This window comes from Aptenodytes patagonicus, chromosome 6, assembly GCF_965638725.1.
Source record: "Aptenodytes patagonicus chromosome 6, bAptPat1.pri.cur, whole genome shotgun sequence".
NCBI lineage: Eukaryota > Metazoa > Chordata > Aves > Sphenisciformes > Spheniscidae > Aptenodytes > Aptenodytes patagonicus.
Window position 1 is genome coordinate 57,215,960 of NC_134954.1, and position 13,680 is coordinate 57,229,639.

At 42.8% G+C, this 13,680-nt stretch overlaps 1 protein-coding gene across 1 annotated transcript in view; it reads left to right on the forward strand.

The window, feature by feature from the left end:
- The first annotated feature begins 3,202 nt into the window (after positions 1-3,202).
- Positions 3,203-13,680, forward strand: part of ITGB6 (integrin subunit beta 6) — a 53,000-nt gene continuing 42,522 nt past the window's right edge. The window contains exon 1 of the mRNA XM_076342783.1: positions 3,203-3,235. The gene's annotated coding sequence lies outside the window, so the exon portion shown is untranslated. The remainder of the gene's footprint in view (positions 3,236-13,680) is intronic.

A 13,680-nucleotide genomic window follows, 5' to 3' on the forward strand; every position in this document is an offset into this window, starting at 1 on the left:
CTGAAAAGAGGATTTGGCAAGCTGCACTTAGGAAGAGATGACACTTATTTAAGTAAATAAAAATACTAAAAACAAGCAAAAACCCCTCTCAGTTTTAAGAAATTATCTAGTATCTACAGGTTTTGGTCCAATATCTTTTGACAAATTAACAGTACTTTTATGCTAAAACAATCATAATGGTATATTGCGCTTTTCCACTGTACTGACCATGGCCCAGAAGGTCAATAGAGAAGTTTTATTGCTGATTATTATTAGAAAGTCATTCTGTAGACATTTAAATTCCATTTTCAAGGGCACCTAATAGAATTCCCCAATGTGTCACAGTCCTAGCACCACATTGATGGTGAAAGCCCAGGAAAATGGTCTTTATGATTTGTATTATATAAATACATATAAATGCATATCAGCGGCTGTTACACAGAGCTGGGCTGCTGGGTTTGTGTGAGGTCGGGGGAGATCTGTGCTGCTGCTGACACGCTGGGTCTCACCCATCACCCGCGGGATGGGTCAGCCCCCCTCGCCTCGCGCTCCCCGGCTGCCACGGGCAGCTCACACTTTCGGCACATCGCGGGCACACTGCTCAGTGACCCCGTGTGCCGGACACAGCTTGCCAAGACGATTTATAACTCACTGTATCTGACTAACTGCAGCTGACAGCCAGAAATGGGGGAGAGCGGGGAAGTGCCGCCCACCCCACGTGGCTCCTGGCTGGAGGAGCGTGGTGGGCTTTCTCGCTGCATCCTTCCACATCCATGTTCTCCGGGTGCTTCTGGCCTCCTAAGCAACTGCCAGTTTACAACTTTAGGCCCTAATTAGCTTCAAGGGACATATTAATGAAAAGCCATCATGTGGGTTTATAGGGGGCAACAAGCGTTACTGTTCCTTCAGAGCAAAATTTGTCCTCTGCTAGTTTTTCCATGCAATTCTAAGGGACTCTTCTCTTACAGTATAACCTGCTGCTCCTACTTTGACCTTACTGCCTCTCCTATCAATTCCACTTTGGGTCCATGCCCAGTTCCCTGAACCTCTTCTGCTTGTCATTTGTTCCCCTTCTCCCTCACCTCTGAAATACCTCTGCAGCTTGGATGATCTCATAGGAAATTGCCTTCCGCCACTGCCCTTTCACATCCCAGCGCAGGCTGGACTGAATGCAGAGCCATCTCTGGCCCAAGGCAACTTTCTGTCAAAAAGCAGACACAGGCATGGGTGACACTGACAGTAAAGAAGTAACCTCCAGCTGTTACCACAGTGTCCTGCCTGAGCATGGCACTGCAGCCATGCACGGTCCCATCTGAGGACAGGGACACACCAAGCGGAGCAGGAGTGGGGCATAGCTTTGTGGGGGTGCCCTGTAGCACCCCACATCACCCACCTTCTGAGGGACCCTGCAGCTGCCACAGGAGCTGTGCCACCAGCTTGCTGGTGGGAGTCACTCGCAGGCACAAAGTGAGTGAAGTTTTGTGAGGGATTTAATTTCTTTGAAGGCAGGGAGGGGGAGAGGACAATACAGAGTGTTTATTCTGCAGCAGCACATGCTACATGCTTGCAGCACAGGGAGAACCAGCATGGGGCCCCGTTACATCCCCACCTGTGTGCATCAGCCCAAAGGGCTGTGCCCTAGGCCGGGGGGGGGGGGGTGTGGACATGATGAGGGAGAGTGGAGCATGACCTGGTTATTATCTTCCTACCTGGGTCTTGCAGGGACGGGGTGGTTGTTTTATTTATTACTGTAGATAGAGGGAAAGTGGCAGTACTGGTGGTGAGGGGTCCCCAGCTGGGACTGAGGCCCATGGGGTGTGCATTGGTCTCCTTTGCCCCTGTAGCAGGGCAGCCTGGCCATGGGGAAGGGGCCAGTGGGCTGCTGACCCTGCTGTGCCACCGCAGGGTGCCCCAGTCACCGCAGCTCCCAGCCCTGCTCCAAGTAACGCCCTTTCCCTGCCTCTTCTCAGGCTTTTCCAATCTTCCACCAAGTGCTTCCCTAACCCTACATTAGATCCTCATCTTATCCCTGCCTGCTTTCTACGTGCTTTCCCTTTCCTTACAGTGCTTCCCCAGCTCTTCATCTCCTGCCCAGGGAAATGATGTATACACTAGGATGCTTCTGCTCTTTATGCTTAGCTTCCCACTTAGTACCTTAGAAGACGTGTAGATGAGGTGCTTAGGGACATGGTTTAGTGGGCATGGCGGTGTTGGGTCCAACCTTAATGATTCTATGATTCTAAGAGTGTTATAGCTGTTTGCTGCTCTGATTCGCAACCCAGCTGGTACTGATGCTTCCTTGCTCGTACCCAAAAGTAAATCTGCTTCCTTGCCATTTCTGGTTTGGGTTGGGGCTTGTCTGGGATTCATCTGTTGTTTATCCCAAACTAATTGTATTCTGCTACTCAGCTCAAAGGACCTACTTTTATGCCTGTTAAGATGAACCTGCAATGCAGTTTATGGGGAAGAAGCACTTTCAGAAAGTGTGTGTGACCTGGGCAGAAAGCAGGTGCCTGAGAGGTGGAAGCACTGCATTGCAGAAAGAGAGTGGATTAGGATTATAATGAATATAAAACTTAAAAATCCGAATAGCTTCAACATTACTCTTTAAAATAATGGATTAATTATTCCCGTGACATTGTGCTATGTGTCCCTGTGCTAAGAGGGCTTTTAGTTCTTCTCTCTGGAGTGAGAAAAGAAAGTGGTTGCTTAAATCACTATTGACGTACAGCGCGTGAATTCCAGTTTTGATTTTATGAACAGCCTCTATCATCACGTCTTGTGTGGACTGCCTCATGCTCATTGTACTGTGGGGTTAGACACACTGTCACCATTCCTATAAATAGCCTGCTTGGATATGAAGGACTATTAGTGTTGCCTCTGGGAAGAATAGGACTTTTGACTAATGGCATTTTAGGCCAGTTTTCTTTAAACTTTTTAAAGGAATTAGGGTTTGGAGAGTAGAAAACCTGCTAAAGAAAGCCAATAATCAAGGTATTAATGTTTGAAACACAGACACCCGGTGAGCCTGGAGAATTCACAGAGAAAACTGAATTTAGAAGGAGCAGGATGGCGGTGTGCTTTTGAAAAAGGAGACTTGGCTGCAGGGCTGGCAAGGAGCAAGGCAGCTGCCATGCAGAGAAAGAGAAGCTCCCTGTGATCCAGCGGAAAGCTGAGCTGCAGCGCAAGGACGGCTGCAATGTCAGAGAGTCTGTTCTGCACCCGAAAAATGCTCAAGTGTACTGGGGAACGGGAGGTAAGGCGATGTGTTTTTCTGTATATTTTTGGAGCAAAGTAGGAAGTAATTGTGTGTAGAAAATCTTGTATTTCAGCTATCAGCTGTTTAGCTGTTAGTATGATCTTTTAAGTCTGGAGAGCACCTGCAGGCGCCTCAAGGTTGGTGTGATAGGGATGGATGTTTTTAAGCGCATGGAGGGAGTGGGGATCCTTGGTTCTACGATTATAGGTCATTTGGGCTGTGTGACCCTGTTTCTGTGAGTAAATGTGCTAGAGACACCAAAGGGAGCACACGTTCTGCTGGCCACGCAGCGAGGGAAGTGTGAGAGGTCAAACGCAGCATGGCATTGAATGACAGGTAATGAGGTTTGGTAGATGTCTTCTCCCGACTATTAAAAGTAACAAATGCCAAGATATTTGGGGGTTCTCCTTACAATTAGCAACCGATCTGGAATTCAGACCCCACCTTCCACAGTCTGGGAAGTTTCCAAGAGCGCGTTGAATCGACAGCAGTGCCCTTTGTGCAAACAGTGAGTCTGTACAAAAGAAGATTGCTGTACCGAAAGGAAAGGAATAGAGCATTAAATTTAGGGATGTGACTAACTTCTTCTGAACAGTGAGGAAAGCACCACACTTGCCAGTTGTCTCTTCTGTGCGTTTCCTCAGTTGTGGCTGGGGCCATCTGATGAGTGTTTCCCTTTCACTCCCAGCGCAGTGCAGTCTGTCTGCTGTCAGCAGTTAATGAAGTCACTCACAAGACGCCATCCCCTGGGGAAAAGCACTGCTATGAATAGACCTGTTACTTGCGTCTCTGGCTGCAGTGCTCTCAGTGCTTCTTTTGCTGTGCCACCATCTCTGATGATTGTGCCATTTTTGAACAATGGTCTTTCACTACAGAGCTACTTCTATTCAGGATGCCAAAAAACGGTCCTCTTCCTTCTGGCAGAGCTGTAGAGCTCTGTGAGTGCTTCTGTCCTGTCCCCAGTGACAGAGGCAGGTTCTGAGGTACCACAGGCTTACCAAAAATGTACAGAAAGTGAATGAGTAATCTTATTGCAGCAAGTACTTTTAATAATAGTCAGCAGTGAACGTCATCATCAGATACTTCATCAATGCACGTCCTACAGTAAGGAGGAAAAAATAAAGCTTTTTTTCTGAGAACAAAATATTTCCATGCTACTGAAATAGAAAGGGAAACTGCTAAGCTGATGAGAAGTATTAAAGAACATCTCCTACTTGCCCAGCTGAGCTTGCATGTCTAGGTATGATTAAGCTTGTGTTTATAAGGAGTTGCGTCTTGGTCTAGACAGAGGTGAGCTATAAAAAAACCAAAATCAGAAAAAATAAAGACAGATAAGGAATGATGAATCATGATAACATATTGTCCAAAGTATGTAAGATCATGTAAATACTTATTACAATTTGTAGGGCATACGGTCCATGTTAGTGCCAGTAAAGTCAAGGACTACTCAATGCAGTAAGTCACTTTAGTGACCGAGTTGTGTGGTTGAGATCTAACCCAAAATAATTTTACAGTTGAACACCTTTGTAAGAAACTTTAGCTAACAATACCAGTAAATGGTCAAAAAGAGAAGGACTGAGTAAAGCAGCATTCAATTTGAACACTACCTGTTCTCTCTTTGGGAGATGTAAAGGACAACTTTTTTTAAAAGGTTGTTGTGGTTTTTTATATATACACAGATTTTTATTTTTTTTACCAGATTCATGTTCTTAACAGGCTCCCCCCAAATCAAGTTGTCAAAATTTTAATTCTCAGAAAGCTATGGTGAGGTCTTCAGCAAAATGCAAATGTAGATTTTTCTGTGTCGCGATCTAAATGTCTGAACCACTTCTACATGAGCAGAGTTAAAGTTGTTGTCTCATACGAACCTTTGTTCAGGTGCCTCATCCTCCTGCTTATATAAAAACAAAACAAAAAACCCCCTTGTTACTCATACTTTTCATCTTAATTCTGGATGGCTGAATAACTTTGAGTGATTCATGATCTATGTTAAAATTTAATATCAGCCTTTAATGTGTTCGGCCTGACACATGGTGTGTCTTATAATATTGATATATCTCATCGACCTAGCAATCTGCATCAGCTTGCTGAAGCATGCCATGAAAGGAAAATGATACAGTAGTCCTGATCTACTTCTCCGTCAAAGCTTTAATTAAAACATTCACACTATCTGTTAAGAGTGAAGGGGCTTGGGGAAATTCGTAAGATGCCTGTCCTGTCATTTTGAAACATTTCATTTTGAAAGTTTAGGAAGATAGGAATATGCCTCTTAAATCAAACTTCTGTGACCTGGTCAGCATTTCAATGGTATCCAAAACTCTCATCCAACTTGCTCTCTGGTATCCTATATATAAGAAAACACAAATTAATGCATCAGATTTTCCCTGTACACTTGCTCAGCACTTTCTTCCAGTAACAACCGAAGCAGCTGGGATGAGTTCAGCAGACCGGCAGAGCCAGAGCAGCACTGCTTTTGCAGCGGTTCTCATCCTTTTCTCAGGGGTACAGAATTGCAAACCTGAGGCCAGGCTTCTCCTTTAGGGTTTGCTTCCCATTGCTGGCACCCAGACAGCCTGAAGGCTGTGACAAGGCAATACTCGGCCATCTGCAGGCTTGTCAGCTGGGAGGCAGAGCCTGATCAAAATGAGGTTTCATTTAGCGCTAGCTGCCCCTGAAATGAGACCCTGCCAGACTACCTAGGAACAGCACTTGTACGATAAAGCCTCCGGGCTGTGTCTTCAGAGCTGTCTTATTAAGGTCATATAGAGGTTGGTTTTCCCTCCCTTAGCAGAACCATCTAGAGGGTAGGACTGCAAATGCTGCTGTCCCTCCCCAGGGCAGAAAACCTACTTGTAGTGGTGATCCTTATCATCACCAGAAGATGCTTCTTGCCCCTTTCGGTCCCACAGAGCCATGCTAGCAGCAATTCCTCTCATCTGGTAGCAATGGGTATTAAAACCACAGCCAATACCTCAAACTGTTGTTTAAAATCGGCTTCAGCAAGCTTTGCTCCCTCTCTGACCTTTTCCTGGCTTCCACACCTCCTGTGCTTGGCTGTCCTCCACCCAGGCTTTCAGGCTCAGATTTGGAAATCCCCTGTTCCCGACACGAGACTGTTATTTCCCTGGCAATATTTACCTGCTGTCCTTGTAGAATCAAATCAAGGCCTCTGTGATGCCTGTACTGTTATTCAGAGTATTAATAGACATTATAAACAGAAAGAGGTTAACAGATTTCTCCCACAAGAGCTGCACTAAGGAATTTCTTCAGCCAGAAAGGCTGCCCAGATTGGAGCTTGTGATGCTCTGTCTGACCCTGAGCCTGGACCGGTTCTGGTTGCAAGACAGGAGCAATTTCTTCCAAGGAACAATCTTCCTCAAGCATCACTATAACAACAGAAGAAGCACAGTACCAGGATCATAAAGAAAATGATATACTGTGAAGACTGTGAACTTAGGAGAATGTAAGCAAAAGGCCAAGTCTTGAAAGATTCGTTAATATGTAAGTTCAGAAGCACGAGCTAAATCAAACTACCATTGCTCAACACACAAGCATAGCAAATAAATCTAAGAGGGGGTTTTTGAAGCAGCAGGGGAAGAAAAGAAAAATACTCCTATGAAAGTGGTAAGGATGAATCAGATGGTAACACATGAGAACATAAATATCAGTTCAGGATGAAGGAAAAATAGGCTTTATTACCCCACGTGAGCAAACTGATGATGAAGGAGACCTAGTAAAAATGAGTGTTTTTATCAGTAATGTGACTGCGCAGGCATCGTGAGTAGTTGTGTGTCAGCACAGCCTGAATAAATAACTGCAATGGTTTTTTTTGCTTTTGTGTATGTTTAAAACCATAAATATTGATCAACTTTCACAAAATGAGACAGAAAATTATGACATCATGAGAACACGATAAATATGTGCTTTCCATAAGACATTATTAGCATATTCAGTCCACTGCTGGCACTATTTATTACATAATCTTGCTTGAAATCGTTACCATGATTTTGACTTGTAGGTCATGTACCTATCCACTTTTATCTTCAGGTTAACGTGACATAGGCAGAAGAAGGCATTTTTGTTTTTCCTGCATGCAAGAAAGTTCACACACTACAGAGCAAGAGAGGAACTTCCCTAGCTCTAAAGTCCAGAAAGAGAGCTGAAAAATAAAATGAACAAACGATATGTCGGATTGACTTCTTCCTGGCCCAGTTTTCTTCTGTGTAGCAGTAAGCACCTGATGTGCCTGAGTTAGGAACCAGTTTGCTCTTGACTGTGTCTGTAGAAAACGCAGGGTGAGGCACCCCTGGTGTGTTAGCCCAGGACCCGTGTTTGCTGTTCCCTGGAGGTTTGCTTATAACCACATTCATGGCTTGGCACGGTCCCCGGGTGCAACCATAGCACCAGTGTTTTCTTCCTTGGTCTCTCCTGTTGCTCTCAGACATTACTGAGCACAGCTATCATTCACTGATGTAAAAGGGCATTCAGATGCCTCTTCCAAATTAATGTTAACTCGTTAACCTCTTTACCCCTATGTATATTTTTCAGACAGCTTTAAAATTTTGTAGTGACCTTATGGTAGTTAGATACTAAAACATCTCTCCTGATTAGGGTGGGCAGGGTCTTGCTCTAATTGAGAGAGTCTCATCCACCAGATCAGTATCTTACTGTAAATCAAAAGCAAGAATAATGTTGGAAAGAATCACATCATAACTGACTGAAGCATAATAAATAACTGACAGCTATGACTCAGTGTCTGCATTTCTTCCCTAACACAACACTGTATTGTAGACTGGCTTTGAATAGGTTTTTCACATAATTTCAGGTAATGATTAACTCCGAATGACTAAAATATCTCCAGGAGAACTGATGAGACATCTCACACAGTTACTGAAGTTCAAAAGTATATTCAGGCTTTCACTTTATCTCTTTCATTCAAAAATACATTTATTTTAACTGAAGCTATTTTAAAACTGCCCCATAAATGTAAAGTCAGCAGTACTATTACGGCATAATTTCAAGCTAAAATGATTGTATTCCGGGCAGACGTACACACAGTATGTGTGTGCAGCTTTATTATTTATTCCATTTATAAAACAGAAGCCATTTTAGCATCTGTGGCAATGCAATCATCTCTGGGATGAAATATAACTTTGTACCAGCTCACGTTGTAGGATAAAAGACTGAAGGAGGGAGCACTGAGAAGAACACAAAACAGGGGAAATCTGTGTGAGTAGGTTTGTCCTGAAGGAAAAGCTCCCACTGCAGCATTTAATTCCTGAATAGGGTGTGTTAAAGCATGCAAGATAATAAAGAGCAGCAGATGTCTTAAGAATTGATGTTATGAGGAGTGTTGTAGGGCATTTAACTTTTGAGAAGAAAGAGCATTTTTCACAGAAACTAGATGAACTCCATCGGAGCAAACGTGGTATTAATTTTCTGGAACCAAGTTTGCTATAATTTACATCAGTACAGTGTAACATGATTACATCATGTAGCATACTACAAAATAATACAGGATAACAATATATATTTATATATCAGTATAATCAGTAAAAGGATTGTAAGCTAGGAAATAGGGGAGAAGGTTGGGGGCACTTGTAAGTAACTTCCACGCCTGGTTCTGAAAAGCAGAAAGCAGTGAATATATGGGGGAGAAAGAAATATCAGATTGGGAGCAAAATAGACAGGAAAAATCAGTACTGACACAGGTAGGAATGTGATGTTAATGGCCTGGATGTCAAGAATAAAAGGGATATGAGCAACGTAATTAAAAAAATTTGCACATTATCATAGAAGATGAGCCAAGATGTTTGTGTACAAAAATTGTGTGTGCAAACAGAGGCAGGCTAGAACTGCAGCACCCAGGATGACCCCGAATCTCCCAAGAATAGCGAAGTATGGTGGATGGGTAATCTATGACTGAAATACACTTGAACCAATGTGTAGACTGGTAAGAAAACTAGAAATAAGAAGAGAGGTACAGAGGCATCACTCAGTAACAATGAAGTCTCCTGCAGAGGCGGAGAGAGGTGGCATGGGCAGAATGGAATTTGTCAAACTAAAGGTCTTCTGACGGACCGCTAAGGAACTGTTACACATACCTGACACAGATGATTACAAGCATGAAAGAGAAAGTTCCAAGCATTGTCTCATTGCAGGAGATTTTAACCGCTCAGAAATGGAGTATAAAGCAATGTTACTGATAATGGTAGAGCCAGTTATTCCAGGGTGTAATAGCTGGCAGATTTCATCACTAAGCAGTCACTGGACTACCATGATGCTATTCTAGGTGGTCTTTGTTAGGTAGTGATGACATAGAGCAGCTGGTTGTAGAAAATAACCTAGCTAAAGTTATCCCAACTTGATTAAATTGAAAATAAGTGAAAGAATAAACAAGAATAGCCCTGTTAGTTTCTCAAAATCTGTCCTTCTGAAGTGTTGTACCTAAAGAAACTAGTTAGCAATGTCAAGTGGATGAAGGTTCCAAATCTGAGTATTAGAATTTCTTTAATTTAAATAATATTTTAAAAATCCGCACTTTGCACTGTGAGTAGAGAGTGAAGGGCGTTAGCACCTTATTGGATGAATAAATCCTTCAAAAAAAAGATACTAGGAGTGAGCGAAGAGGGTGAAAGTCATAGGGGAAGAAAACCCCACCATACCAGGTCATCAGTGAAAACGGTATCCTGGGAACCAGGAAGCAGAGGGTGCAGTCAGATTTGTCAAGTTTGCAGACTTACCGTCTGTAAGCAAAATTGGAAAGACTGAAAGTTTCTTCTACCACACAAACAAAAGGGGGTCTGGTATGTGGCAAGGATGGGGCAGAGATGAAATATTGTGTAGATACTGCCCAAAACAAATAAACAATTTTTCTTCTTTTCTGTAGAAATAAAAGCTAACATTTACAAACTTGAAAAGTAAATCCAGAGTATAGTAGGCCCAGAGAGGAATGATGTCTGTTATCCATCCTAAAATGCTGAAAGAATGAGCAAATTAAATTTCAAGTACAGGAGCAAGTTTTTCTTAAAAGATCTGCCAAAACAAAGGAGAGAGAAGAGCAGAGGAAAAAGTGACCTCACATCTACAGCTTCATTAATCTGACCTTAGTAATACGGAAATTTTTTACGCATTTTTGCAAGAAAGAATAAATAGGGGTGTGGAGATAAAATGGAGAAAATAGGATGAAAGCAATAAAAGTTTGATACAATGCATAAGGGCTGAGGAAATGTATGTATGATACCATCTACTCTGGAACGGGAATTATTGGGCTACCTAAAGGTTGGGTAGAGAGTTTCAAACATCACAGTTTCAGCTAGTCTCTGAAAGTATTAATACTTTCATTGCTGCTAAAAGTGGCATGGTCAGATGAGAAAAATCTCCATACCATTATATACATATTGTGGGGGAACTTGAGAGCTGGAGGTGTGGCGTAGAATTTAATAGCACAAGTGCCAGATCACACACAAACTGAGGTGGAAACGATTTCTGCTATAAATTGTGGCTTATCAGTTGGGCAAGAGAAAGACCATAATGTCTTGGTCAGTCGCAGAAGGATGCTGAGAGAGGTGGGATGGAGCCATAGGAACAGCAAAAATGGTCCTCCTTAGATACAGTGCAGGAGACTTAAGGAGGGATACTTAAGTACAGACACCGTTGTAGAAGGCACCGGTCGCAGCTCTTCTGGAGTACTCTGAACAGTCTGTCACCCATAATTAGGAAAGAGCATTGAAAGAAATGCAGAGAGGTAGTACTGGACAAAACAAAGAATGAGGGATATACAATTGCTGTCTATAAATACATCGAGGGGAGGGGAAAGAAGGGCAGGGCAAATACTAGGAAAGGAAAGAAGTTATTTAAGTTACCAGACAATGTTGTCATTAAAACAAATGGATATAAATTGAAAGTTAGTCCCTCCAGGCTGGAGCTGAGGAGGTTTCCAGCCATGAGAAGAGTGAAGTCTCTGAAACAGTCTTCTAGTAAGAGTGACAGGAACAAACCACTGTAGGTGAGGGTATCACAGTAAAATGGAACTTATTTCCTTGCAAATTGGATAATACAGAATTCACCTAGTTCTTGCATATGCCATAAAGGTGAGTAGAGCCACTTTCTATTTGCCTCTCTGCCAGAGAGTTAGTCTGAGTAGTCTTATGATGGATTTTTCATAAGTTTACTAACACTGTTGTGTAAGGTGAAAGGACACATCTTCAACATCTACGAGATCCTTTGCAGTGGTGTGCCTTCTGCTTTGTACTATTGTGGCAACAGTATTTTCTGAAATTTCTGTTAATTTATTGGTTCAGATAGATAGCATGACTCTGTGGCCTCCTGTGACATACTGATGTGCTACAAAATGTTAAGAATTAAAGTAAAAAAAAAAAGGTTTAAAATTATGGTAATTCTGTGTGCTAAGTGTCCAACTGAAGCACAGCAATGCAGTTGCAAACGTATGAGATAAGAAGCATAAGGTATCAGTGGATCAAATATTATTGACAGTATTTATATGATCGATTCTTTTGAACTCCCAGAAAACATTGTTAAGGAAAATCTGCCCTGCCTTATCCTTTTGGTATTACTCAGCCAAAATACTTGGAATTGATTTAGTTGATTTTATTTTTATTTAGAGGTGGTTCTATTTACATGTTCTTAGTCTTGCATGGTTTTAGTTAGATATGTAATATCGACAGTTCTTACCAGTTCTTTAAGAAGAATTGTAGAAGCACTAATCGTTCTGTATAAGGTTGTTTTTCCAATGTTTCTGTTTACGTGTGAGTGGACACTGTTGGTTTAAATTTCCTTCCTATTTCCGTAAGAAACACACACACAACAACAAGGCAAGACTTTCAAAATACAGTAATAATTTATACTGACAAAGATATTGGAAACAATTTCTGACATTTCAGAATCATGTAACTGAGCTTATAACAAAGCCACTAGAAATAATGTTGTTTACTGTGACAGATGAGACAGGAATTTGAAAAAAGCATGCTAACAGAAAATTATAACTCTAATATAACATAAATGACCAAATTGTTTAACAAAGATATGAACATCTCCAAAGGTTCTTACATATGTAGCAAGGCAAAATATTGCTAAAAGGTAACAGGGCTGTTAGTATCTGAACACCTTTTTTCCATGAAGTTTTAAAGTAATAATTTCTCTACTCCAGAGTAGCAGAGTAGCCATAAGGTGGCAGCACTCTGCACAAAAGGCTCCTGAAACCCTAAGTCGTGTTCTTTTCCCAGAAAGAGCCTGCACCCACGGGCGGGAGTGAGTGGCCTGAACCCCGCGTGTCTGTAAATAGAAACCATGCCGGCCGAGCTCAGAATAGCTCCTGGAAAGCTGCAGAAACGTAGCTGGTTTCAGGCGGTGCCTGAGCCCATTTTCCTCAGCTTTTAGCAGCTGTTTGGGTGCTGAGCTAAACATGCTTATCTGTTTTGGTTATTCTAGATTAACCTTATTCAAACCCTGTGTTTCAGCAAAGCACTGGACTTCTGTAGGTCTAAGTACAGCAAGGTCAACTATAAGATAAATTTATTTTCTGTGTGTAAGACCAGAGTGGAATCACTTTTTACAAGTGATTTAATCCCAGCTCAGTAGTTTAGAATTTACATCTGGGTAAATCAGGCCTGAATACACTGTGTTTACACAACCCTACCAGCTTTTTCAAAAGCAAGTCCTCCCTCTGCGTTGCTGCCTAGCCCAGCCTGCTGCGGGACTGTGCTAAAGCTTCGCATTTCTCTTGGTGCCGCTGCAACCCGCCTGTCTCAGGACGCGCTTTGGCCCTTCTGTAACGGGGACAGCAGGTCCAGTTTGCACTTAGCATTAATCTGAAGGGAGTAAGTTACAGAAAGCTCTTTAGCTAAAGTGCTGGAGGTCTGAGGTGTTGTGGAGTCAGTGCTCAGTGCAGTTCCCGCCACCAGCGTGTTCAGCTTTGCACCAGCACTGGATGGAGGTGCTTGCTCTGGTGCCCCAGCGCCAGGCTTTTATAGCGTAGAGAGAACAAGGTGTACCATGTAGCTGAGAAAAGCAAACAGAAACTGAGGCCAGATTTGATAGGCTGTGTGGAAATCCCTGGTATGTTTTGAGTGCCGTGGGCTGGCTGGCTGGCAGTCCTGCTCGAATGCTGCGTGATTTTCCCACCAGTTCCACCTGACCCCTTCCGCAGTTCAGAGGTTTGATTATTTCGTTTTGAGTGTGAGAGTGTATTCAAATCTGAAAAGCAAACAAATCTTTCAAGGTGCTCACCCATGCGAAGGAAACTGAGGACAAAGGTTTGCTCACGCCCTTGGCTGGAACCAGACGGGTCAGAGCTGTGGGCAAGGTAAATATGAGTTGAAAACACCCTCCCTGGGTTGCCTGCCTGCTGTTCATTGCACAGTTGGTGAGCAATTCCTCCTTCTTCCTCCTGTTCTTCTCTGTTCAGAGGTTGGTTGTTGACT